Source organism: Canis lupus, chromosome 26 (assembly GCF_011100685.1).
Source record: "Canis lupus familiaris isolate Mischka breed German Shepherd chromosome 26, alternate assembly UU_Cfam_GSD_1.0, whole genome shotgun sequence".
Lineage (NCBI taxonomy): Eukaryota > Metazoa > Chordata > Mammalia > Carnivora > Canidae > Canis > Canis lupus.
Window position 1 is genome coordinate 19,247,411 of NC_049247.1, and position 26,918 is coordinate 19,274,328.

Below are 26,918 nucleotides of genomic sequence, written 5' to 3' on the forward strand. Positions count from 1 at the left end.
GAAATCTTGTTTAAAAAAAGGAAAGTGCAAGTGAGAAAAATAAATAAATAAATAAATAAATAAATAAATAAATAAATAAATGTTTAATTATGTCAGCATGTTGATGTTATCCATAGTTCTCCACTTTTAAATTTTAGCAATATTGTAGCTAATATAAAAGACTAGGTGGGCATATTGCAACTCTACCCCTTAATGGGTGTGTGACCATACAGAAGCTGCTTAATTACTCTTGTTTCTTTTACTGTATGAACAAAACATGAAAATAGGCATCTACATTCTATACCTTAGTAGGAATGAAATAGCATAGGTAATATTTACATGAAATAACATAGATAAGAGCCCCTTCCCCATCCCTATACTGATAGTACTTGGCACAAGCAGGTAGTAAGTAATTGATATATTGTTCCCCTTTGTCTTCTTACGCTCTGTGTCAGAAAAAAAAAACATTCATTGAAGAAAAGTTGTGTTGAGAGAAAGGATCTTTTCAGCAGTATGAGTTTTAGGTAAGACTTTTGTTATACTGTTGGAACTGCAATTAGTGGATGAGAAGGGCTCATACGTACTTAGCTATTACCGGGCCATCTCTACACCATACTACTGTCTTCTCCACACAATTCCATAACTGCCTCAAAAAAGGAAAGGATATGCCAAACTTTTCTCTTGCTATGAAAAAGTCTTTTTTTTAAGATTTATTTATTTATTCATGATACACATAGAGGGAGAGGTGGGGGGGGGCAGAGATACAGGCAGAGGGAGAAGCAGGCTCCATGCCAGGAGCCCGATGCGGAACCCTATCCCGGGACTCCAGGATCACGCCCTAGGCCAAAGGCAGGCACCAAACCGCTGAGCCACCCAGGGATCCCCTGAAAAAGTTTTAATTGAAAACCAGAGTGCTGGGCTGAATACAGCTTCAGCAGATTCCCTGTTAAATTAGAAGGGGTTTTTCATTTAAGTCCTAGTGTTGATATGTCACTATGCTCTGTCACTTTGAAAAGCCATAGTGCTTTGTTATCAGCACTGAGCCCTGACAGGCTTTTGATGTAGACTTAGACTAAAATAGATTGCCAGAATGATGAAGGCGCTGCTTACCTTCTAACACCTCCAGGCTGTGGATGTGGGCAAAGGTGCTGATCAATTGCTCTGTCCAGCCCAGTGGGTTTGATCATCTCCAGCTGAATATTTTCACATTTTAGATTGTAAGTTGAAATTGTAGAAGTGTTGATAGGTTTTCAACAGAAGCATGAATGTTACTGATGGCATATGATTTATGCCATCTAGAGACTTAATTTCTTAGGCAAATTATTAATAATTAATTCTTGCCCTTTAACTTATACATTTTATTTAGAAAGTCTTTAAAGAAAGAAAACCGTACTTGGTGAGTTATAGAGGAAGTTGGCCTGCCAAAAAACATAGTCATTCCTTGAATTAAACACCATGTGCCAACCTTCTGCCAAGCACTGAATTAGGTGTTGCAAGCAGAAAGACAATTAAGAGTACCCGTCCTCGGAGGAGGAGGGGCAAGACGGCGGAAGAGTAGGGTCTCCAAAACACCAGTACCCACCAAATTACCCAGAAAACCTTCAAATTATCCTGAAAATCTATGAATTCGGCCTGAGATTTAAAGAGAGACCAGCTGGAACTTTACAGTGAGAAGAGTTCGCGCTTCTATCAAGGTAGGAAGACCGGGAAAAAGAAATAAAGAAACAAAAAGGGGATCCCTGGGTGGCGCAGCGGTTTGGTGCCTGCCTTTGGCCCAGGGCGCGATCCTGGAGACCCGGAATCGAATCCCACGTCGGGCTCCCGGTGCATGGAGCCTGCTTCTCCCTCTGCCTGTGTCTCTGCCTCTCTCTGTGTGTGTGTGTGACTATCATAAATAAATAAAATAAAATAAATTAAAAAAAAAAAAAAGAAACAAAAGGCATCCAAGGGGGAGGGGCCCCGCGAGGAGCCTGGCTGAGGCCGGGGCGAGTGTCCCCAGGACAGGAGAGCCCCGTCCCGGAGAAGCAGGAGCTGCACCAACCTTCCCGGGCGGAAAGGGGCTCGGAGGGAGTTGGACCAGGACCCCAGGAGGGCGAGGATGCCCTCGGGCTCCCCGGGACAGTAACAGCAACTGCGCGCCCAGGAGAGTGAGCCGAGCTCCCTAAGGGCTGCAGCGCGCACGGCGGGACCGGAGCAGCTGCGGGGGGGGGGGGGGGGGGGCTCGGGGGAGGCTCTGCGGAGGGGGCTGCGGGGCGGGAGCGCGAATCCAACAGCGCAGGCCCCGGAGCACAGGGCGCCGGGACACAGCCCAGGATCCGGCCTCCCCCGGGACAGGCAGAGGCCGGGAGGGCCCAGGACAGCGAGGACGCTCCTGCCCCGAGCTGAGCAGATCAGCGGCCCCGCCCCGGAGCCTCCAGGCCGTGCAGACCGAGAGCTCCGGAGCTACTGCGGGGGCTGAATCCAGGTTTCCAGAGCTGCCCCGCCACTGGGGCTGTTCCTCCTGCGGCCTCACGGGGTAAACAACCCCCACGGAGCCCTGCACCAGGCAGGGGGCAGAGCAGCTCCCCCAAGTGCTAACACCTGAAAATCAGCACAACAGGCCCCTCCCCCAGAAGACCAGCTAGACGGACAAGTTCCAGGGGAAGTCAAGGGACTTAAAGTATACAGAATCAGAAGATACTCCCCCGTGGGTTTTTTGTTTTGTTTTGTTTTGTTTTGCTTTTTGATTTGTTTGCTTCCTCCACCCTTTTTTTCCCCTTTCTTTTCTTTTCTTTCTCTTTTTCTTCTTCTTTTTGTTTTTTTTCTTCCTTTTTTTTTCTCTTTCTCTTTCCTTTCCTTCTTTCTCTCCTCTCTTTTTCTCCTTTTCCCAATACAACTTGCTTTTTGGCCACTTTGCACTGAGCAAAATGACTAGAAGGAAAACCTCACCTAAAAAGAAAGAATCAGAAACAGTCCTCTCTCCCACTGAGCTACAAAATCTGGATTATAATTCAATGTCAGAAAGTCGATTCAGAAGCACTATTATACAGCTACTGGTGGCTCTAGAAGAAAGCATAAAGGACTCAAGAGACTTCATGACTGCAGAATTTAGAGCTAATCAGGCAGAAATTAAAAATCAATTGAATGAGATGCAATCCAAACTAGAAGTCCTAATGATGAAGGGTTAACGAGGTGGAAGAACGAGTGAGTGACATAGAAGACAAGTTGATGGCAAAGAGGGAAACTGAGGAAAAAACAGACAAACAATTAAGAGACCATGAAGATAGATTAGGGGAAATAAACGACAGCCTGAGGAAGAAAAACCTACGTTTAATTGGTGTTCCTGAGGGCACTGAAAGGGCCAGAGGGCCAGAATATGTATTTGAACAAATCATAGCTGAAAACTTTCCTAATCTGGGAAGGGAAACAGGCATTAAGATCCAGGAAATAGAGAGATCCCCCCCCCTAAAATCAGTAAAAACCGTTCAACACCTCGACATCTAATAGTGAAGCTTGCGAATTCCAAAGATAAAGAGAAGATCCTTAAAGCAGCAAGAGACAAGAAATCCCTGACTTTTATGGGGAGGAGTATTAGGGTAACAGCAGACCTCTCCACAGAGACCTGGCAGGCCAGAAAGGGCTGGCAGGATATATTCAGGGTCCTAAATGAGAAGAACATGCAACCAAGAATACTTTATCCAGCAAGGCTCTCATTCAAAATGGAAGGAGAGATAAAGAGCTTCCAAGACAGGCAGGAACTGAAAGAATATGTGACCTCCAAACCAGCTCTGCAAGAAATTTTAAGGGGGACTCTTAAAATTCCCCTTTAAGAAGAAGTTCAGTGGAACAATCCACAAAAACAAGGACTGAATAGATATCATGATGACACTAAACTCATATCTGTCAATAGTAACTCTGAATGTGAACGGGCTTAATGACCCCATCAAAAGGTGCAGGGTTTCAGACTGGATAAAAAAGCAGGACCCATCTATTTGCTGTCTACAAGAAACTCATTTTAGACAGAAGGACACCTACAGCCTGAAAATAAAGGTTGGAGAACCATTTACCATTCGAATGGTCCTCAAAAGAAAGCAGAGGTAGCCATCCTTATATCAGATAAACTAAAATTTACCCTGAAGACTGTAGTGAGAGATGAAGAGGACACTATCTCATACTTAAAGGATCTATCCAACAAGAGGACTTAACAATCCTCAATATATATGCCCCGAATGTGGGAGCTGCCAAATATATAAATAAATTAATAACCAAAGTGAAGAAATACTTAGATAATAATACACTTATACTTGGTGACTTCAATCTAGCTCTTTCTATACTCAATAGGTCTTCTAAGCACAACATCTCCAAAGAAACGAGAGCTTTAAATGATACACTGGACCAGATGGATTTCACAGATATCTACAGAACTTTACATCCAAACTCAACTGAATACACATTCTTCTCAAGTGCACATGGAACTTTCTCCAGAATAGACCACATACTGGGTCACAAATCAGGGTCTGAACTGATACCGAAAGATTGGGATCGTCCCCTGCATATTCTCAGACCATAATGCCTTGAAATTAGAACTAAATCACAACAAGAAGTTTGGAAGGACCTCAAACACGTGGAGGTTAAGGACCATCCTGCTAAAAGATGAAAGGGTCAACCAGGAAATTAAGGAAGAATTAAAAAGATTCATGGAAACTAATGAGAATGAAGATACAACCGTTCAAAATCTTTGGGATGCAGCAAAAGCAGTCCTAAGGGGGAAATACATCGCAATACAAGCATCCATTCAAAAACTGGAAAGAACTCAAATACAAAAGCTAACCTTACACATAAAGGAGCTAGAGAAAAAACAGCAGATAGATCCTACACCCAGCAGAAGAAGAGAGTTAATCAAGACTCGAGCAGAACTCAACGAAATCGAGACCAGAAGAACTGTGGAACAGATCAACAGAACCAGGAGTTGGTTCTTTGAAAGAATTAATAAGATAGATAAACCATTAGCCAGCCTTATTAAAAAGAAGAGAGAGAAGACTCAAATTAATAAAATCATGAATGAGAAAGGAGAGATCACTCCCAACACCAAGGAAATACAAGCGATTTTAAAAACATATTATGAACAGCTATATGGCAATAAATTAGGCAATCTAGAAGAAATGGACGCATTCCTGGAAAGCCAGAAACTACCAAAACTGGAACAGGAAGAAATAGAAAACCTGAACAGGCCAATAACCAGGGAGGAAATTGAAGCAGTCATCAAAACCTCCCAAGACACAAGAGTCCAGGGCCAGATGGCTTTCGAGGGGAATTCTATCAAACGTTTAAAGAAGAAATCATACCTATTCTACTAAAGCTGTTTGGAAAGATAGAAAGAGATGGAGTACTTCCAAATTCGTTCTATGAGGCCAGCATCACCTTAATTCCAAAACCAGACAAAGACCCCACCAAAAAGGAGAATTACAGACCAATATCCCTGATGAACATGGATGCAAAAATTCTCAACAAGATACTAGCCAATAGGATCCAACAGCACATTAAGAAAATTATTCACCACGACCAAGTAGGATTTATCCCCGGGACACAAGGCTGGTTCAACACTCGTAAAACAATCAATGTGATTCATCATATCAGCAAGAGAAAAACCAAGAACCATATGATCCTCTCATTAGATGCAGAGAAAGCATTTGACAAAATACAGCATCCATTCCTGATCAAAACTCTTCAGAGTGTAGGGATAGAGGGACCATTCCTCAACATCTTAAAAGTCATCTATGAAAAGCCCACAGCAAATATCATTCTCAATGGGAAAGCACTGGGAGCCTTTCCCCTAAGATCAGGAACAAGACAGGGATGTCCACTCTCACCACTACTATTCAACATAGTACTGGAAGTCCTAGCCTCAGCAATCAGACAACAAAAAGACATTAAAGGCATTCAAATTGGCAAAGAAGAAGTCAAACTCTCCTTCTTCGCCGGTGACATGATACTCTACATAGAAAACCCAAAAGTCTCCACCCCAAGATGGCTAGAACTCATACAGCAATTTGGTAGCGTGGCAGGATACAAAATCAATGCCCAGAAATCCGTGGCATTTCTATACACTAATAATCAGACTGAAGAAAGAGAAATTAAGGAGTCAGTCCCATTTACAATTGCACCCAAAAGCATAAGATACCTAGGAATAAACCTAACCAAAGAGGGAAAGGATCTATACCCTAAAAACTATAGAACACTTCTGAAAGAAATTGAGGAAGACACAAAGAGATGGAAAAATATTCCATGCTCATGGATTGGCAGAATTAATATTGTGAAAATGTCAATGTTACCCAGGGCAATATTCACGTTTAATGCAATCCCTATCAAAATACCATGGACTTTCTTCAGAGATTTAGAACAAATTATTTTAAGATTTCTGTGGAATCAGAAAAGACCCTGAATAGCCAGGGGAATTTTAAAAAAGAAAACCATATCTGGGGGCATCACAATGCCAGATTTCAGGTTGTACTACAAAGCTGTGGTCATCAAGACAGTGTGGTACTGGCACAAAAACAGACACATAGATCAGTGGAACAGAATAGAGAACCCAGAAGTGGACCCTGAACTTTATGGTCAACTAATATTCGATAAAGGAGGAAAGACTATCCAGTGGAAGAAAGACAGTCTCTTCAATACATGGTGCTGGGGAAATTGGACATCCACATGCAGAAGAATGAAACGAGACCACTCTCTTGCACCATACACAAAGATAAACTCAAAATGGATGAAAGATCTAAATGTGAGACAAGATTCCATCAAAATCCTAGAGGAGAACACAGGCAACACCCTTTTTGAACTCAGCTACAGTAACTTCTTGCAAGATACATCCACGAAGGCAAAAGAAACAAAAGCAAAAATGAACTATTGGGACTTCATCAAGATAAGAAGCTTTTGCACAGCAAAGGATACAGTCAACAAAACTAAAAGACAACCTACAGAATGGGAGAAGATATTTGCAAATGACATATCAGATAAAGGGCTAGTTTCCAAGATCTATAAAGAGCTTATTAAACTCAATACCAAAGAAACAAACAATCCAATCATGAAATGGGCAAAAGACATGAAGAGAAATCTCACAGAGGAAGACATAGACATGGCCAACATGCACATGAGAAAATGCTCTGCATCACTTGCCATCAGGAAAATACAAATCAAAACCACAATGAGATACCACCTCACACCAGTGAGAATGGGGAAAATTAACAAGGCAGGAAACCACAAATGTTGGAGAGGATGCGGAGAAAAGGGAACCCTCTTACACTGTTGGTGGGAATGTGAACTGGTGCAGCCACTCTGGAAAACTGTGTGGAGGTTCCTCAAACAGTTAAAAATAGACCTGCCCTACGACCCAGCAATTGCACTGTTGGGGATTTACCCCAAAGATACAGATGCAATGAAACGCCGGGACACCTGCACCCCGATGTTTATAGCAGCAATGGCCACAATAGCCAAGCTGTGGAAGGAGCCTCAGTGTCCATCGTAAGATGAGTGGATAAAAAAGATGTGGTTTATGTATACAATGGAATATTACTCAGCTATTAGAAATGACAAATACCCACCATTTGCTTCAATGTGGATGGAACTGGAGGGTATTATGCTGAGTGAAGTAAGTCAATCAGAGAAGGACAAACATTATATGTTCTCATTCATTTGGGGAATATAAATAATAGTGAAAGGGAATATAAGGGAAGGGAGAAGAAATGTGTGGGAAATATCAGAAAGGGAGACAGAACTTAAAGACTGCTAACTCTGGGAAACGAACTAAGGGTGGTGGAAGGGGAGGAGTGCGGGGGGTGGGAGTGATTGGGTGACCGGCACTGGGGGTTATTCTGTATGTTGGTAAATTGAACACCAATAAAAAATAAATTTAAAAAAAAGAGTACCTGTCCTCAAGCAGAGAGATATATACAGAGATAGGTACTTATAAAATAATGCAGCAAGTGAAATATTATGCATAGAATATTACTGAAGCACAAAAAGCAATTATCTTGATATCTCTTAGGAAACAGGTAACAAAATAGTGCATGTGTAACCAGTATCCTTGTTCCTAATGACCAGATCAGCACATTCAATGTATAGCTGAATATTTAGATTGATATGACATTACCTTTCTTGGCTAGGAACAAGATTTCTCTTAGGAAAGGCTGAACACGCATATTCAAATAGAGTTTGCTATCAGAAAGTGGAAAGGTGTTTGAGGGCTCAGAATTAGTATTTCTTCTTACATTTGCCACCCCACCCCCAAACACGCACACAGTTTAACTCTCTGTACACCATAGTGTCCCATGCCTTTCTGTTGTTGGCCATATAGAAAATAAATACTTTTTGAAAAAGCTTTGCTCTATAACATTTCCAGGCTCCTTCATGCGGGCTCACTTTTCTACTCAGCATGTTTCTCTACATTAAACTCTAGTAGATACGATAAGCAAATAGCTAAATAGCATTTAAAAGAGTTTACACTGTGAATGGAAAAATACAGATTTTACTGCCTTTGTTGCCTTTTAAAACTAAACCTCTTCTTGAATGTATTTGTATAGGATTTTCATAGCCCTCCCCTCTGGAGCAATGTTTTAGCAATGCTGCTCTGAGTTTTAATCACTGGATATTTTTTTTTTCTTCCACACTAATTTCAAATCACAAACTAACATTCAAATTGAAAACAGTAATAGGTTTACAGTCTTTCAATTGACTTTCAACTTCATGCTATCTTTTCAGAGCATCTGATCAGTTTAACACCATTTTAACTTCATGCTATCTTTTCAGAGCATCTGATCACGTTTAACACCATTGGATAGTTTAAAACTCAGTTTGCAGTAATCCACAGCCCTCAGAAATATTTGACTTCTACCTAAAAGTAAATCAAGGTAAAAAGTCTCTACATCTTCAATAAAAGTTTTCAAAAATGAATCAGCCACATGTTTGAGTCCCATCTCTGTGAGCAAATTTCCAGAATAAAATTTTTTTAATTTTTATTTATTTCTGATAGTCACACACAGAGAGAGAGAGAGAGAGAGAGGCAGAGACATAGGCAGAGGGAGAAGCAGGCTCCATGCACCGGGAGCCCGATGTGGGATTTGATCCCGGGTCTCCAGGATCGCGCCCCAGGCCAAAGGCAGGCGCTAAACCGCTGCGCCACCCAGGGATCCCAAATTTCCAGAATAAATCATTTCTGGGCTTGGCTGAATTCCAGAGCACTGCAGGTCTCAGCCCAGAGGGCTGCATATATATGCAAATTGGCCATTCAAAGTTAAGGAAATACCTGCTTTCTATATTTATAGATGCTGCCACTTATATTTTGTATTTTATATGATTATTTCCTTGTCTACCTTAAACTATTAAGTTCATGAGTATGGGAATCTGTTCATTGTATTTCCAGCCATAGCTCAGTACCTAGACCAACAGTAGGCACTCAAGAAATACCTGCTAAATCGCCAAATCCCGTGTTTAGGACTGTGAGTGAATAATGGGAACAGAGTTGTACTCAGATGTTAAAGATGACTTCGTATATATTGATCCCTAGATATGTGAAGTCAAAAATAACAACAATAAGGAGGGCTTAGATAACTAAAAGTGTTCCTAGAGTAGTATAGCAAATAGGTTCCAGGGAGCTTCATGGACACTTTCCCCTACCTCACTTATTAACTGGCATTAAGGTGGGAATGTATAGCACAATGCTTCCTTTAAGCAACAAACTTTCAGAAGTATTGCTCCAAGACACAACTCACATAGTAAATAAAGTATAATGTCTTAGAATGGTCTTTAGGACCTGAATTTCTGATTGAGATCTTGTTTCTAACATTTTCCTAACTGACGCACACACACACACACACACACACACACACAAACACAAACACAAACAGGGCATATGCAATATATACTTCTGTATGTGTAGGTATATATATAAGAAATAGCAATGCTATCTATATACAATTGATACATATACTAATATATATGAGTAACTATATATTTATACATTATATAAGTAACATATGTTTGTAATATTTAAATATTACATATGTGATATCTATGTAATACAAACTTATTTATTATAGAAGACATAACTAAGTTATTAAGCTGTTATCCCTTTTGACAATAAATATCATCTCTCTTGGTCTTACTTACTCTCTATTTCCCAGTTGGGCTTTTAGACACTTGATGGTGAGAGAATGAGTTAATTTTACCTCTCTAAACAAAGCCAACTGGGAAATGGCTTGGATGCCACCGTGGAGGTAATAGAAGATGCCCAATTTTGGTAAATAAAAAACATGTTATGTGACTAGATGTCTCCTCATTCTTTCAATATTGTATAAATAATACTCTTAAAAATATCAAACAGATCGTAAGAATATCTTATAATATTTCAACTCCAATTTTATAGAGAAACACAAATTATAGCTGTCAGAATGATCCTCTTTCCTAAGCAAAACAACTAACGTAGCAACAAGGTGTATGAGGAGATCAGCAATTTATAAAAGGACTACCTTTTGCTTCTAGTTTTAAATTCTTCACTGGGTCAAACTGTGACTTCATGGCTACTTATTTAATGTGTGTCTGTGTGCATAGTTCTGTGTTTTCTTTCCAGTTATGTTGCCAGTTTATTCAGCAATTTTACCATTTTGACAAAGGTTATGGATTTAAGACGTTTTATAGCATAATTATTTATTATGAACAAAGTTTCATCTTAATAAAGATGTACTTGTATGGACAAGTACATTTTAATTTTTTCAAGATACATTAATGAAAAAATATTCTGGATCTGTTTTCATTCTTTCTTTTATTCTACACTCCTTCCCCACAAAAAAGTATGCACATATACATAATTATTTTTTACATAATTATTAAGACAAAATTAATATGATTCAGTGAGAGTTCAGGTATGACATTTGTTAATTCATATGGCTAGTGCTTGAAAGGAAATATTATTTATATAAAGGTAGTCTTACAGGGCTAAGCAACAAAAGAAAACCAAATTGAATATGGCAAATAACATGGAATTAAGTACTGTTTCAAGCATAATTTTTTTTAAATGTGGTCATTCTGCACTGTTATTCATTCTGTTCAAAGAAAAAGCAACCTTGAGTAACGTATTTTTAAAATCAGCAACTTAATTAGAGGAAAAATTTTAAACAGGCAAAACAAAACAAAACACCCAGAGTATGAAAATAAAAACAGGAAATTATGTTACAATAAGAGGTAATCAAATCATTCCTTTAAGAAGCGTAGAGGCGGCAGCCAAATGGCAGCGCCTGAGGAGCCGGATATAACCCAGGAGCAGACGGAGAAGCTGCTGCAGTTTCAGGATCTGACTGGCATAGCATCTATGGATCAATGCTGCCATCCCTTGGAACAGCATTACTGGGACATAGAGGCTGCTGTACAGGACCGATTGAATGAACAAGAGGGTGTGCCAGATGTTTTCAACCCACCTCCATCCTGACCCCTGCAAGTTAATACAGCTGAGCACAGGCCCTACAGTTATGCTGTTGCAAGACCACAGCCAAGGGGGCTGCCTGGATGGGGTTATTACTTAATAATGCTTCCATTCCGATTTACCTACACAATACTTGATATATTTAGGTTTGCCCCTCGCAGCCGGGTCACTGACCCCGTTGGGGACATTGTTTCATTTATGCTCTCTTTTGAAGAGAAATATGGGAGGGCACACCCTGCCTTCTACCAGGGAACGTACAGCCAGGCACTTAACGATGCCAAGCGGGAGCTTTGGTTGCTTTTGGTTTGTCTTCATGGAGATGATCCCCAGGACTCCGATGAGTTCTGTAGCAACACACTCTGGGCCCTGAAGTTATTTCCCTAATAAACACTAGGATGCTTCTCTGGGCATGCTCCACAAATAAACCTGCGGGATATAGGGACTTGCAGGCTTTAGGAGGGAACACCTATCCATTCCTGGCCTTGATTATGCTGAAGGATCAGAGAATGACTGCAGTGGGACCCGATGACCTTATTAACCAGCTGACATGTATCATGGATGCAAACCAGACTTACCTCGTGTCAGAACACCTTGAAAGGGAAGAACGAAATCAGACCCAGGTCCTGCGACAACAGAAAGACGAGGCCTATCTGGCCTCTCTCAGGGCTGACCAGGAGAAGGAAAGGAAGACACGGGAGGAGCCGGAGCTGAAGGGGCACAAGGAGGAGGAGGAGGTGCAACAGCAAAAGTTGGCAGAGGAGAGAGGTGCGCGGAATTTACAAGAGGAAAAGGAGGGGAAGCTGGAGTGTCTGCCCCCAGAGCCTTCCCCTGATGACCCTGAAAGTGTCAAGATCATTTTCAAATTAGCCAATGATTCTCGAGTAGAGAGGTGATTCCACTTTTCACAGTCTCTAACAGTAATCCATGACTTCTTCTTCTACTTGAAAGAAAGCCCTGAAAAGTTTCAGATTGAAGCCAACTTTCCCTGGTGGGTGCTGCCTTGCATCCCTTCAGAGGAGTGGCCCAACACCCCCACACTTCAGGAGGCCAGACTCAGTCACACAGAAGTTCTCTGTTCAGGACCTGAAAGATGAATGACATTTTTTTTCCCTCTCCCCTCCTACCCTAATCCCTAAAAGAAATGGAGAAACTTAGAAATGACAAATACCCACCATTTGCTTCAACGTGGATGGAACTGGAGGGTATTATGCTGAGTGAAGTAAGTCAGTCGGAGAAGGACAAACATTATATGTTCTCATTCATTTGGGGAATATAAATAATAGTGAAAGGGAATATAAGGCAAGGGAGAAGAAATGTGTGGGAAATATCAGAAAGGGAGACAGAACGTAAAGACTGCTAACTCTGGGAAACGAACTAGGGGTGGTAGAAGGGGAGGAGGGCGGGGGGTGGGAGTGAATGGGTGACGGGCACTGGGGGTTATTCTGTATGTTAGTAAATTGAACACCAATAAAAAATAAATTAAAAAAAAAGAAATGGAGAAACAAACAAACAAAAACCGAGAGAGAAATTCATATTATTATTATAATACAATATTTTTTTAAGACTGCTGTATCCTAAGGGAGGATCAGAAACCATGCAGCCCAAAAGAGTCACCACCTGTGTGTGTGTGTGCGAAGGTCAGCAGTGAACGTTCCCACTGGCAAGCCCACCCTTCCCTACTGCCTCTGCACCACACACCTTCCAAAGAAAGGAGACTCTTCGACCCAGTCATTGTCCCAGCTGGGGAAGGGGACATTCCCACTAGTTCTCATTCATCCTTGCTTTTATGAAAAATAAAAGTGGAAAAAAACATCTATCAACCAGCTACTACTGCAGCATCTCCTGACGACTTGCTTCTCCCACCACCAGAGAAGAGGCACAGAAGAGAGATGTTCCTTGAACTTCCCACATTTTATGAATAACTTCTAAATGTTTTTTTTGCTTTGTAATGACCAGAGGAATGAGGCTAACAATGTTGTGCCCTTAAGTAACAAGCAGGTCAGCACAAGGCAGGTGCAGCCCAAAATAGTCAGTCCTGCTCTGCTTGTCCAGGGGTAGGGGATTTTGTTAAATTTCCTGTCCCACAACATAGCTGTTTTTTTTTTTTTAAACTTTATTTGATAAAGAGCCAATTCTTAAGCCCATGAATTCATGCCCTGGGGTCCTTAGCCCACAAGAGTGTAATAAAGGTGAACTGGGCTGGTTTGTGCTTATTTTTGCCATTGTCCCTCTCACATTCCTAGAGAGGTGGTTCTTTATGGATCCAACTCTTGCTGTCCTTCCTTACCATCTACTCGCCTCGCTTGGAGTATTGGGAGGAAATCTGAGTTCATTGCCCTACAAAGTCTCTGTACAGATATCCCCATATATGCAGTGTGAACTCTGTGTATACTCATTAACTGCAGTTGTCCCTTGGAATCCGTACTAGATGGTTACTATGCAATCTGAACCAAAGGATAGCAGCTCTTCATTCCTCTTCTGATGTGTGCGTGCTCTTCCTGCCCAGCCCCGAGTGTTCCTGAATTGCCAATCTTGGTGCCTTCCCAAACGACTAGCAGGGTCAATGGTAGAACCAGCAGAACCCCATGATGGTGCCCTGCCTGTCTCAGTGGGAGAAGTGGGTGGTGGTGGTGGTGGTGGTGGTTCAAGGATAGAACTAGAAACCTTGAAGGGAGCCAAGACAGAACTCCAGGTGTGTGTAATCTGCTGGAAGGTACAGTTAGTTTCTGATATAGCCACATGCTGGAGGCAGGTTTTAATTCTCTCCCTCTATTGCTGTGTTGAGGTAATAGGGGTTTTTTAACCTCTGGATGGATGTCCCTTCTTTGGTTGAGTTTATGGTATTGGGTACATGGGTCATGCCATGTATTATTAACAGATGTCAGCATGAGCTGGCAAATATTCCAAAGTGTTCTATAGCTAGACTGGTGCAGACTTGTAACACAGCAACCTACTGAAGTAACTGGAGCCTAGCATGCTTTGAGGCCAGGCTTCATATCAAGATAAAACATAACGTGGTAGATTTGCAGTCTCCAAAGGCTTTCTCTCTTGCTTCCCTAAAATCTAAGGGCAACTCTTTCTCTTTTAGGTAGCAGTGATGTACGTGGCTTCTCCTCTGCATCCCACAGTGGTTGGGGTAAACATGGGTAAGGGACAGGATAAGGAACCTCACAAGGCACCACCTAGGGAGCCCGGGAATTACCCAGGGGTCTTGGCACAGATGTCTAAAACACCATCTCTAGGAAAATTTAATTTAATTTTGCTCCTGGCTGCCTATTATTCCATTTTGTTTACTGCTGCCTCAAGGCTAGATGAGTGGGAAGTCACTGTCTATTGGCATGAAAGGTATCTGGAATGGATACCAGGATAAAGCATGTTCTCTATTCAGCCTTATGTGAAGTCTGCTTCATGCTTACAACCATGCAAAGAGGAATTTCCCACTTAACTTCGAGTCTCCTTCCCTGTCAAACTCATAGCTATTTCCCTGGCAGTACACAGAAGGGCAGGATAATAAGGGCCTTCTCTAGGTTGGGTATTGTTTTGGGTGTTTTGCCCACACGTCTTTGGGAAGTTGTAAAACTTTTTCCTTAATTCAGTCTGCATCTTATTCTACAATGTGCACGTTATGTCTCTTGGACTTTCAATACTTGCTCAGGGAAGGAGGTCAGATGCCAGATTATTAAGAAAAAGTGTATGTCGGTACAGTTCTTGGGATGGCCTACCCATTTACTTTAGGTTTCAGGAAGTTTTATCTGAAGCACATGTTCCTTCCTAGTACGTGTGGAAACAAGCCTGCTTTGCTCAGACCCCATTCCTGTCTCCTTACCGTAGGGCTGCTGCATAGGTGTCATCTCCCTTCCTCCTCCAGGAAGGATGCACATTTTGTCACTTAAAGCCAGTACAATCTGTTACTCCCAAGGACCTCGGAACTCCATGGGACCTGCAAGGGAGAAAATACTGAGAAGCCGATGATCTGCAAGGATTCTCTCATTTCCAGATCACCTCTGGGTTATTTCAGCTGTTTATCAAACAGCAAGCCATCAACCTAAAAAAAAAAAAAAAAAAAAAAACACTTGTTTCAAGTTCTCTTCTGCATCCCAAAACTGACGTTGTAGATTCAACTGAATAACATGGGAAATGACCAAGCAAAGACACCCAGTTGGAGTCAGTTGAATTTCTGCAGTTAGTGGGGGCATTTCTGGTCTTTTCTTCCACTTCTGCATAATTTCCTGCAGCAAATACTTCTTTTGTCCTTGCTTGCCTCCACTGTGATGTTTGGATAAAAAATGATCGGAGAATATCTCTTAAAAAATAATAAGGAACCTAGAATCTTCAACTGAGCAGTCATTATGAAAATTGCTAATGGTGCCAAGGCCAAGGAAAGAGTTTCAGAAAATGACTGTAGGAGGAAGGAGTGATAACCCCCAGAATGCAAAATCAGGGGAGTATTACCTGGTGCTTGAACAAGGAGCTCCACTTTGCAACTGTTTCCTTTTTTTTTTTTTTTTTAGGACTTGTGAGGAATGCAGCAAACAGGAAATCCCTCCACAAAAGATGCAGTGTCCCAACTTGTACTGAGCCTGAATAGTTTACGTGATAATTTACTGAAGAAATCTAGTGTACTTTAAATTTTTTTCATAAAAGTTTCCATTGTGTTGTAGGTTAACATTAAATGTTTTATAACAAAAAAATCATTCCTTTAATCATTCTGGTAAAAGATTAATATCAATGTAGTATGAATAAGCCCATTATAAATAGCATGTTGTCTGAAAATGGAAGAGTTTAGATACATGACCCTGAAAGTCATCACTAGAAACCATTAAGATACCTAGAATTTTCATCTGAATTCACTCATTCTTAATTGATCATTTATCTATCACCAGTAGGTTGGACTTTGTGGGGTTTGGGATAAAAAAAACAAGAAAGAAAAAAACCATAAACTCTCCTTAAGTAACTTTCATTCAATCAAGAGAAAGAAAAAATATAAACAGGTAATAGCAACATTCTCTATCTGTATACAAAATGCTTATAGATGCTACTTATTTATTATATGCCCATGTCAGAATTTGTATACATAAACCAAGTCAGGGATGCTGGCCACCTCTTTGAAGTTTTTCACCATTTTACCCAGCTCTTCATTCTTGTTTGATAGTTATTAAACACCTGAGGGGAAGAATCTAGTAAAACCAAAATATTTAAATAGTCACACAATGGTCATTTTGACAGAGATGTTGCTGGTCATAAACCAGTCATGTGGGGATCCCTGGGTGGCTCAGCAGTTTAGTGCCTGCCTTTGGCCTAGGGCGTGGTCCTGGAGTCCCTGGGATCGAGTCCCGCGTCGGGCTCCCTGGCATGGAGCCTGCTTCTCCCTCTGCCTGTGTCTCCGCCTCTCTCTCTCTCTCTCTCTCTCTCTCTCTCTGTCTCTAATGAATAAATAAAATCTTAAAAAATAGATAAATAAACCAGTCATGTGAATTACACCAAGTTATTTTGCAGCTGATTATACAGCTGTAAGTACTTCTTTTAGTGATTGCATCAAGAGTGCTAATACATACATCTGGATTGGAAGACTGAGATGCAGTATTGAGGTGGAAGGCTTATTTGAAATCCATCTGCTATGGATTTTAACTTCACCAGCGTGGTAAGATGATCTGAACCACATAATCTACTCTAGTATCCTCTCCCAGTTTCATAGGGAACAGCAGGAGAGATCCAAAGTTGCGAGAAATCCAAAGTTGGAAACCTTTTCATGTAGTGTCCTGAATCTCAAGGAAATCCAGCTTATTAGTTTCAAAAGAATCTTTCAGCCACTACTGCATCTATGCTTCCCTCTGGGTGGGGACCTAACTGAAATGTGACTCCATGTTGGAAACCAGTACACAGAAAAGCCAGTTCCCAGCTTCAGAGGGGATTGGCAGAATACAGTTTGGATCCAGGTTCAGTAAGTACAATTTGCTAGTTTATTTTAGGTTCCAAAGCCATCCAACTTTCATTTGCCCTGGCTCTTGATTTTTTAGAAGCTTGACAATAGAATGATCTTATTATTATATAGATCCTCTCCTCATATAAGGATCTTCAGATTGAAAAGCCACATAAAGTTTGTTTTTCAATTCTAAACACATACAAGATTTTTATCCGTCCCATTATGGATCAGACTTACCTTTCGTTCCCTAGCTCTCCTGTATTTTTTTCTGTATTCATTTAGATTTAATTTTTTTTTAAGGCAAGAACCATGTATAAGGTGACTTATTCATGTTCAAAATCTTAGTAATAAAAATCTGGCATATAGCCATTAATCAATAGCATTATAGTTAATAATACATATTATGAGGAAAACATTTCCTTTTTTTTAATTTTTTTAAATTTATTTATGATAGTCACACACAGAGAGAGAGAAAGAGGCAGAGACACAGGCAGAGGGAGAAGCAGGCTCCATGCACCAGGAGCCCGACGTGGGATTCGATTCCTGGGTCTCCAGGATCGCGCCCCGGGCCAAAGGCAGGCGCTAAACCACTGCGCCACCCAGGGATCCCAAAACATTTTCTATTAACAGATTACTTTTCAGGCCTATCATGTGACGTATATATGTATATACACATGTATATCTCTCTATATGTTTCAGTAATACATTGGCATGTGAAGTTGTACCTGCACATATATATATAATCTCTTTCAGATTCCCTAGCCATAATATCAACACAGCAAAGAATACATCTTAATAAAAAGATTTATCATTAGTAACTTAAACAGAGAATGGCAATCTGACCCAGCAATTTCACTCCTAGGTATCTGCTCAAAAGAATGAAAACTATTATTCAAACAAAAAATTGTATGTAGATGTTCATAGCAAAATTCACAATAGCCAAAAGGTAGAAATGATGCAAATATCCACCAACTGATGAACAGATGAACAGAAGGTGACATAATACATATAAAGTATATTATTCAGCCCTAGAAAGGATGAAGTCCTAACACATACTACAACACGGATCAAGCTTGAAAACTTTATAATAAGGGAAAGAAACCAGACATAAAAGTTACATATTAATATGATTCCATTTATATCAAAAATCCACGCTGACACATACATAGAGACAGGAAGATTTGTGGTTGCCAGAGGCTGGGCTGGGCACGAAGCGATGGGAACATAATAGATAGGTGGTTTCTTTCGGGGTTGATAAAAATGTTTGGAGCTAGATAGAAGTGATGGTTTCACACATTGTGCATGTAGAGTAAATGCTAAATTTCACATTTGAAAGTGGTTAAAATGGTAAATTGTATGTGTATTTTACCATAACAAAAATATTTGTGCCAGAATTGCTGTTTAATCAAACTACATTTTAAAAATTCAAAATCTTGAATTCATTATTTTTTCTAGAATTATATAGCAGTTATAGCTCACCTGACTTACTTGACTAAAATCATCTTTTTTTTTAATTTATTTTTTATTGGTGTTCAATTTACTAACATACAGAATAACCCCCAGTGCCGTCACCCATTCACTCCCACCCCCTTAAGGAAACTTCAGTCAATTGAAATCTCTGTTCTCTATCGATGAAAATATATCAATATCATTAATTATTTTAGTTCAAATGATTGATTGTTATCCATAATTCACCTACTCTTTTCTTTTCCACTATAAATCAATGCTGTTCCTTTGAGAAAAAGGCAGTTTTTTTAAATTAAATACTGAAAATCTAAATATTTTTGTGGATACAGTTAATTTTTTCAAAGAAAATTATTTTAAAAGTTTTACCTGCCATTACTTTATAGTTCATAATCATTAGAGTTCATAACATAATTATTACTTTACTGGCTTACGTCACTGGATAGAGATCATCAATATGTAAATTATATATATAATAGATGGAGTTATAAACACTAAAAGTATCGAGTCAATGGAATAATATTCCTAAGGAGAGATGATGTTGAAATTACGGTGGTGTAGATGAGCTTCACTGAAAAATATAAACTTTCACAGGCATCTAGAAAAATTGATAGGATTTGATAGTTTACTATAGCAGGAGAGAATGATGAACATTCCAGGTGTCCAGGCAAGACAGAAGATGCTTCAGGATTTCAATATCTCCATTGTAAATGATTGAAAATGCCTTGCCGCTATTTCCCAGCGTGTAACTGCATCCACTCATACATGTCCGGTACACTCTGGGATGAGAGATCTTTCTAAAAGACAAATCTATTTGGCCTAATAATTACAATAGCATGCATTTATGCAGTGGTTACTTTGTCCCAGACACTGTTGTGTCTTCACAGTTAAAGACTTAATCATCATAATAATTGTGCAAGATTTTTCCTTACCCTGTCAAAATACTCATATTACAAGATAATCAGATTCTGAATCCTACCATGAGCTGCCTGTATCTTCTGACTCAATGTTCAAACCAAATGACTCAAATACAAGAGAAACAGTAACTTATCCAATTATCTAATAGGTACTTACTGAATGCCACATATCCTCTCACCCCTCCATATGTCTTTGTCTCTGTGATGTCTGTGGACTCAAATGTTCCCTACCACCTTTGTACTTCCTCTGTCTTTTGTATGAATGTACATTCCTTCTCACCTTTGAGCAGTATTCTCTGATGTAAAAATAGTTACACTTTATTTTTATGCCCAGGTTTTGGCTATTATTTATAAAGCTATGTTAAATATTCAAATATAGTTCTTTGTGTAAACATACATTTTCATTTTTGTTGGGTAAATGCCTATAAGAAGACTTGCTGGATCATTAGGAAAGTCAAGTTTAACTTTCTGAGAAACTACCAAACCACTCTCCAAAGTGCAGTGGTACATGTCATTTCTTACTATCATTTTGTCCCTCATCTTCAACAAAACTTAGTATTATTGGTTTTATTAATTTCAGCCATTCTGCTGAGCAGGTAGTGCTATCATATGTGATCTGGTTTGTGTTTTCCTAATGACTAATGATGTTGAGTGTCCTTTCCTGTGTATTTTCCGTTCATTTATCTTCTATGGTGAAATGTATGATATAATCAAAACCCCATTTTGATTAAGTTACTTGGTTTCATATTAAAGGAGTAGTAAGATTATTTAGATATTCAACTTACATGTCCTTTATCACATATATGTGTTACAAATATTTTCACTCAGTCCTAGGCTTATCTTTTATTACCACTGTTTTTTGTAGAGTAAATATTTTTAATTTTGCTGAGTCCAATTTATCATTTTTTTAAAGATTATTTATTTATTTATTTATTCATGATAGACATAGAGAGAGAGAGAGGCACAGACACAGGCAGAGGGAGAAGCAGGCTCCATGCCGGGAGCCCGATGTGGGACTCGATCCTGGGACCCCAGGATCACACCCTGGGCCAAAGGCAGGTGCCAAACTGCTGAGCCACCCAGGGATCCCCAATTTATCATTTTTTAATGTTTAGAGCTTTTAATGTCCAGTCTAAGAAATTGTCTAATCCATGGTCACAAAGATTGTCAAAATTTCCTGGTGACAGATCTTTTTTTTTTCTTTCTCAAATTATAAAGATATCTTTCCATCATCTTCTTGTTTGGATAGTTTGTGATGAGCCTCTTTCCTTCCCTTCCTTCCTCCCTTGCTTCCTTCCCTCTTTTCCTCTTCTTTGCTTTTTTCCTTCCTTTAATCTATATTCAATGTTTCTTGTTTCTCATTCTACCTTAAAATGTTTCCTTATCACTGACTTCAGTAGTTTCATTATATTATTTCTTGGCCTGGTTTATTTATTTACTTTAAAGATTTTATTTTTAAGTAATCTCTACATTCAACATGGGCTTGAATTTACAACCCTGAGGTCAGGAGTCCCTCGCTCCACTGACTGAGCCAGCCAGGGTTCCTAGCCTGCTTTATTTTTTTATACTACTTTGGACTCTTTTATTTTTCCTGAATCTGTGTGTATATACTTTTTAGCAACTTGGGAAAGTTCTGGCTATTCATTATTCAAATATTTTGTTCTTACTCTGTGTCCAGGGTGGGCAGGTAGAGGCTGTACACTGAGGGATGGGAGCACTGGCGAAAGGGCTCCCAGGCTGTTTATAGCCGACCTTGACTGCCTGAGACCCCAGACCTCTCTGTCCCTTTCCAGCAGGGGCTTCGAAGCTCTCTATCCTCCCTCCGAGGCCGGCCATGCCCAGGGGCTGCCCAGAGCCCACCTTCTTCAGAGCAGAAGCCCGAGCTGCCCTGCGAGAATAGGTAGGGTGGGGCCCCGACACTGTGGGGTTCTCTAGAGTAGCAGGGGGGATTCTATTTTAATATAATACAGTCAACTGTAATATAATTAAAATCAAACTCAAGGTGTCTTGCGCTGCAGATGTGTCAGGGCCCACTCAACAGTCTTATTTATATCGTGTAGGATTTTTGTGACACTTCAGAAATCAAGACGTTTATGAACTTCTCGGAGTATCAATGGGTAATCTTGAAGGGCTTCCGTTTCTTCTTTGGTAAAAGGGAAAGGGTCAGGATAAGTGATCCTCCAGCACTGGAATTCCATTATTGATATTTCTACCTGACCTTTCAAGGAATGGAGGAGCCTTCAAAAGAAAGCCAAAAGGAATGTGTGACGTACAAAGACTGCTAAAGCTTTCTGTGCCCCAGTTTCTTTCCCAGGTAAGTGGGATCAGTCGTTTCTGCCCTATTCATTTCTACCTGGTGGTGGTACAAAAGATAGTATCGGGGATGGATTATGAGTTCCTTTTATGTATCCATAAACTAGACAACACATCTAATGTTTGACATTCCTCGATCAGAAAGATGGTGCAATAATTGTTTTTTGGTCATACTTCTATCCAGAAGCTTCTTGGGCTTATTCTTTGAGTTACCTAGAATCATGTTTCAAGGGAGAACATTTTATTAATGTGGACATTTTACTGGCGTCAGAGTTCTTGAAAAGCATCCCTTGCATTTAAGTAGCACTTTTCACGGTGAATGCCACAGTCCATAAATAGTCAACCCTGCCTAGATACCTGAGAAGGTAGGCTTTTACAAACTCACTCCCAGGAGTTAACTGAGGCAAGTTACAATTAGAGTGCTTCATCAGAAACAGACACCGTTTAATTACAGGCCTAGGAAGCAAACCTAAGATGCCGAGGAAACAGAAATGTTAGTACAACAGAACCTTAGGATAATGCCCCCTGATAGTTCAGCTATGTTACCTGTTTATCCCTGTGTCTGGGATGTATTATGTACAGATACGAAAGCTGACATAAATATAGGGAGAAGCCCAAAAAGATACGTGGGCTTCCCCCAGGCCATCACCGCGAAGGGATTTCAAGATCCCGGCAGTGTAGGTAACAAGAAGGAAACGTATGGGAGGTGTGAATTTATGAAGAAAACGTCCAGTCATCTTCAACGTAACAATATGAGGCCTAGCTGGGGGAGTGACTTTCTCTATCCAGTTGTTCTGCAGTTGTTCTAAGAGTACTGAGAACAATCTCTTTTTCCATGTAAAGGCTATCCAGAACATCAGATTTCAATCATTTTTTCAAAGATTTTATTTATGTATTCATGAGAGACACACAGATAGATGCAGAGACACCGGCAGAGGGAGAAGCAGGCTCCACGCAGGGAGCCCGATGCGGGACTCGATCCCGAGTCTGCAGGATCACGCCCTGGGCGGAAGGCAGACACCAAACCTCAGAGGCACCCAGGCATCCCAAGGTTGGGCTTTTTAATGTCAAAACCAGAAAGGAAAAACTTCTGGAGAAGAGAAAAAACTTGTTTTTTAATTTTCCTTTTAAGAAACTGCAGGTATGCAGTCACTCTGCACATAGTTTGTAATGTTAAGAATGAGTAGGATTCACAAATTAAAGGGCTAGGTCCTGTACATTTCCATTATACAGGTGAGGGTACTATCAGTCAAAATGAAATTTTTCTTGCCCAACTAATGCACAGTGGACTCTAGTCATTAAAATACGATCATAGTGTTCTGATCCGATGTCATTGAGATTAAGTACGGGCAATTCAGGAAATATAGCACATATAGCATTTCAGGTGTTTTACTTTTTTTTTTTTTTTAATTTATTTATTTACGATAGTCACACTCAGAGAGAGAGAGAGAGAGGCAGAGACACAGGCAGAGAGAGAAGCAGGCTCCATGCACCGGGAGCCTGACGTGGGATTCGATCCCGGGTCTCCAGGATCGCGCCCTGAGCCAAAGGCAGGCGCCAAACCGCTGCGCCACCCAGGGATCCCTCAGGTGTTTTACTTTCAAACTTAACATAAATTTCCCCACAAGGAAGGGTCAGTCTCCGTCATCGGTGTATACTTGCAAAACATCTCAATGCTACAAACACTAACAGTTTCAAGATGCGACATTGCAAATGTTTTAGTTTCGTGAGAAAAAAGATAATCTGATAGAACAGTGTAGCTATATGATATTAAGTAAACGGTTCTTATTTCTTCATATAAAAAGCATGTTACCACCATGTAAAGCAAGTGATATTTAAGTTGAAAACCTCAACATGCCTGTTTCTTGATGTGCAGAATCCTTTCTGCATGAAAGAAAGACCTTGGATCTTTTGGGGTTTTAATTTGAGGATTCCAGTGTTCAGTATGTTAGGAGAAAGTCCACCAGTGTAGCGGATGCAAAAAGTTCACAATCTCATGTAGGCAGCTGCATCTCTGGGATGGCCTGTCCCAGGCTAATTGCCGACCAAGCAAAGAGTTCATTTTTGCCTGCGTTCTTCCATGAGGATACAACTAGAACGAGTGCTGGTGTGGGGGGAGGCTAAACTCCATATCTACCCATCTTAGGATTTCCGGGGGGACTCATTACCAAGAGGATATCATCAAAAGAAAAAATTTATAAAGGTTTGCAGTGCACATCACACTGAAGAAATCAAAAACAAGGAGGAACTCAAAGCAGCAGCTTAAAACTGGGCTTTATAGCATCTTCAGCAAAGAACAATAATACATTTGTAGAAAAAATGATAGGCTAAAGAAAAGCAGTTTTAGGCTATCAAGGGTGGCAAACTGGAAAGGTAAATATATGGGAAGACATTAACACTAAGATTTGTTTCTGGATTCCTCTTCCCCCCCCCCCAAAAATATATATATATATATTTTGGGGTGGCTTACCCCGGCTTCCTTCACAAGGCTTTATACCTGGCTCTAAGGAATCCCTGCTGAGCCAAGCTCTAGTTATTGGTATTTGAGTTAAATTACAGTTATAGGTGGAATGGGTGCATGAGTCATTTCATTAGAATGTTTTCAAAAGATGTGCCCTTAGTCTCTTCTTTGACCAAAAGTGTGTGCAGAAGCCCCATCCTCTAAGGGATTGTACAGAATGTCTGGAGCTCTGTAGAGTTGGTTTTTTTCCCCCCCCTCCTGAGGAAAGCAAGATTACTCTTTAACAGTTAAAAGCATTGTTCCTATTAGGGATAATGTAACACCACGTCATCCTTCCTATATAGTACAATCATTATGCATACGCTATAAAAACAGACTCTGCATGGTGACTAATTTTGGAATAAAACCATAGACTAAATCACAGCATATATAAATCATTTCTATCTCAACTGCTCACTTAAACCTGAACAAATTTTCTGGAAGCATGTTAATTTTCCTATGATACTCCTTAATATTTCTTGCAGAGCTGGTTTGGTGGTCACATATTCTTGCAGTTTCTGCCTATCTTGGAAGCTCTTTATCTCTCCTTCTATTCTGAATGAGAGCCTTGCTGCATGTTCTTCTCATCTAGGACCCTGAATCAATCCCGCCAGCCCTTTCTGGCCTCCCAGGTCTCTGAGGAGAGGTCTGCTATTAATGTAATAATTCTCCCCATATTCGTTAAGAATCTGCTGTCTCTAACTACTTTACAGATTTTCTCTTTTTCTATGGAATTTGCAAGTTTCACTATTAAGTGTCGAGGTATTGAACAGTTGTTATTGATTTGGGAGGAGGACCACTCTATCTCCTGGGTCTGAATGCCTGTTCTCCTCCTCAAATTAGGGAAGTTCTCAGCTTGGATTTGTTCAAATATGCTTTCTGGCCCTCTGTCCTTCTGGGTGCTCTCTGGAACGCCAGTGATACGTAATTCTACCTTCTGAAGCTGTCATGTATTTCCCTTAACCTTTCCTCGTGGTCCTTTCATTGTTTTTCTCTGTTTTCCTCAGCTTCCTTCCTTGCCATCAAGGAGTCTTCTGTGTTGCTCATTCTTTCTTCCAGCACCTTATGCCTTGCCATTAGGACCCCCAATTTGGATTGAACCTCATTTAATTGATTTTTTTAAAATTCTGATTTATTTATGATAGTCACACACACAGAGAGAGAGGCAGAGACATAGGCAGAGGGAGAAGCAGGCTCCATGCATCGGGAGCCCGACGTGGGACTCGATCCCGGGTCTCCAGGATCGTGCCCTGGGCCAAAGGCAGGCGCCAAACCCCTGCGCCACCCAGGGATCCCCATTTAATTGCTTTTTAATTTAATCCCCATTTAATTGCCTGATGAGATCTTAATTCTGCAGTCTTGAAGCCTCTGTTCGCCCCAGGGGGAGGCAGGACCGCGGCCGTGTCCCCCGCCCTGGGCTTCGGGGCCTGTGCTGCCGGCATCGCGCTCCCGGGGCCGCGGCGGGCGCCCGAAGGCAGCAGGCGCAGCGCCCGCCCGCCCGGAGCCCCCGCCTGCCCCCGCGCCCCCCGCGCCCCCCGCTTCTCCCCGAGGCCCCGCCGGCTGCGGCTCCAGCGCTGTCCCGAGCTCGGCCCGCGGGCTGTGGGGCGCTCTGCCCCGGGCGCGCCTCGTCTGCTCGTGACCCCGGGAGCCTGGGGGCTCCGCCGCCCCTCCTGGGGTTCAGCCCGACGCCCTCCTCTCCGGGGCTGGGCTCTAGGGGCGCCCAGGCTTTCCCGCCAGGCTGGAGCCACCTCCTCTGGCCCGCAGCTCCCCACCCCCCACCTGCCCCCAGGCTTCTTCCTTCCTTTCCTTTCCCTTTCCCCCCTTCTTTTTCCCCCCTTCCCTCTTCCTGTCTTGTCTTGTTAGAAGCCAAAACTTTTCTCTCTGTAGAGTTCCGGCTGTTCTCTCTTTAAACTTCAGGTCACATTCGTAGGTGTTCAGGATGATTTGGAAGTTCTGTAGGTAAGTCGGGAGGACCTGGTGAGGTGAGGACCCTACTCCTCCATCATCTTCATAAATCCCCTCTTCCAGGGTATTTGAAAGACTGCTTTGTCTTGTCCTCCAAATGGTGCCTCGTAAAATCTGTATACATATTTCAACATAATTAAAAAATAGAGCCTTTTCCAGTAGCTGTTAATAAAAAGAACGTCTCAGTTATTTTGTATCAAAGGCAATTTCATGCACTTCTTAAAAATAAACTGCTTATTCAGTCAGCATTTTCCAGTGCTCTTGAGAGGGCAGTGAGGTGCCAAGTGATTGGCCTATAAAGCCGCTGGCTAAGGACAAAGTTTCTGCTTTGAAGCTTGCACTCCGAACAAGTGTCTGGCGCAAAAGTAAATTCCATGGGGATGGATGTGGGGCTGGCCAGGCCGG

At 41.2% G+C, this 26,918-nt stretch overlaps 1 pseudogene; it reads left to right on the forward strand.

The window, feature by feature from the left end:
• Positions 1-11,236: 11,236 nt before the first annotated feature.
• On the forward strand, positions 11,237-12,529 carry LOC100687137 (annotated as a pseudogene).
• Positions 12,530-26,918: the final 14,389 nt, after the last annotated feature.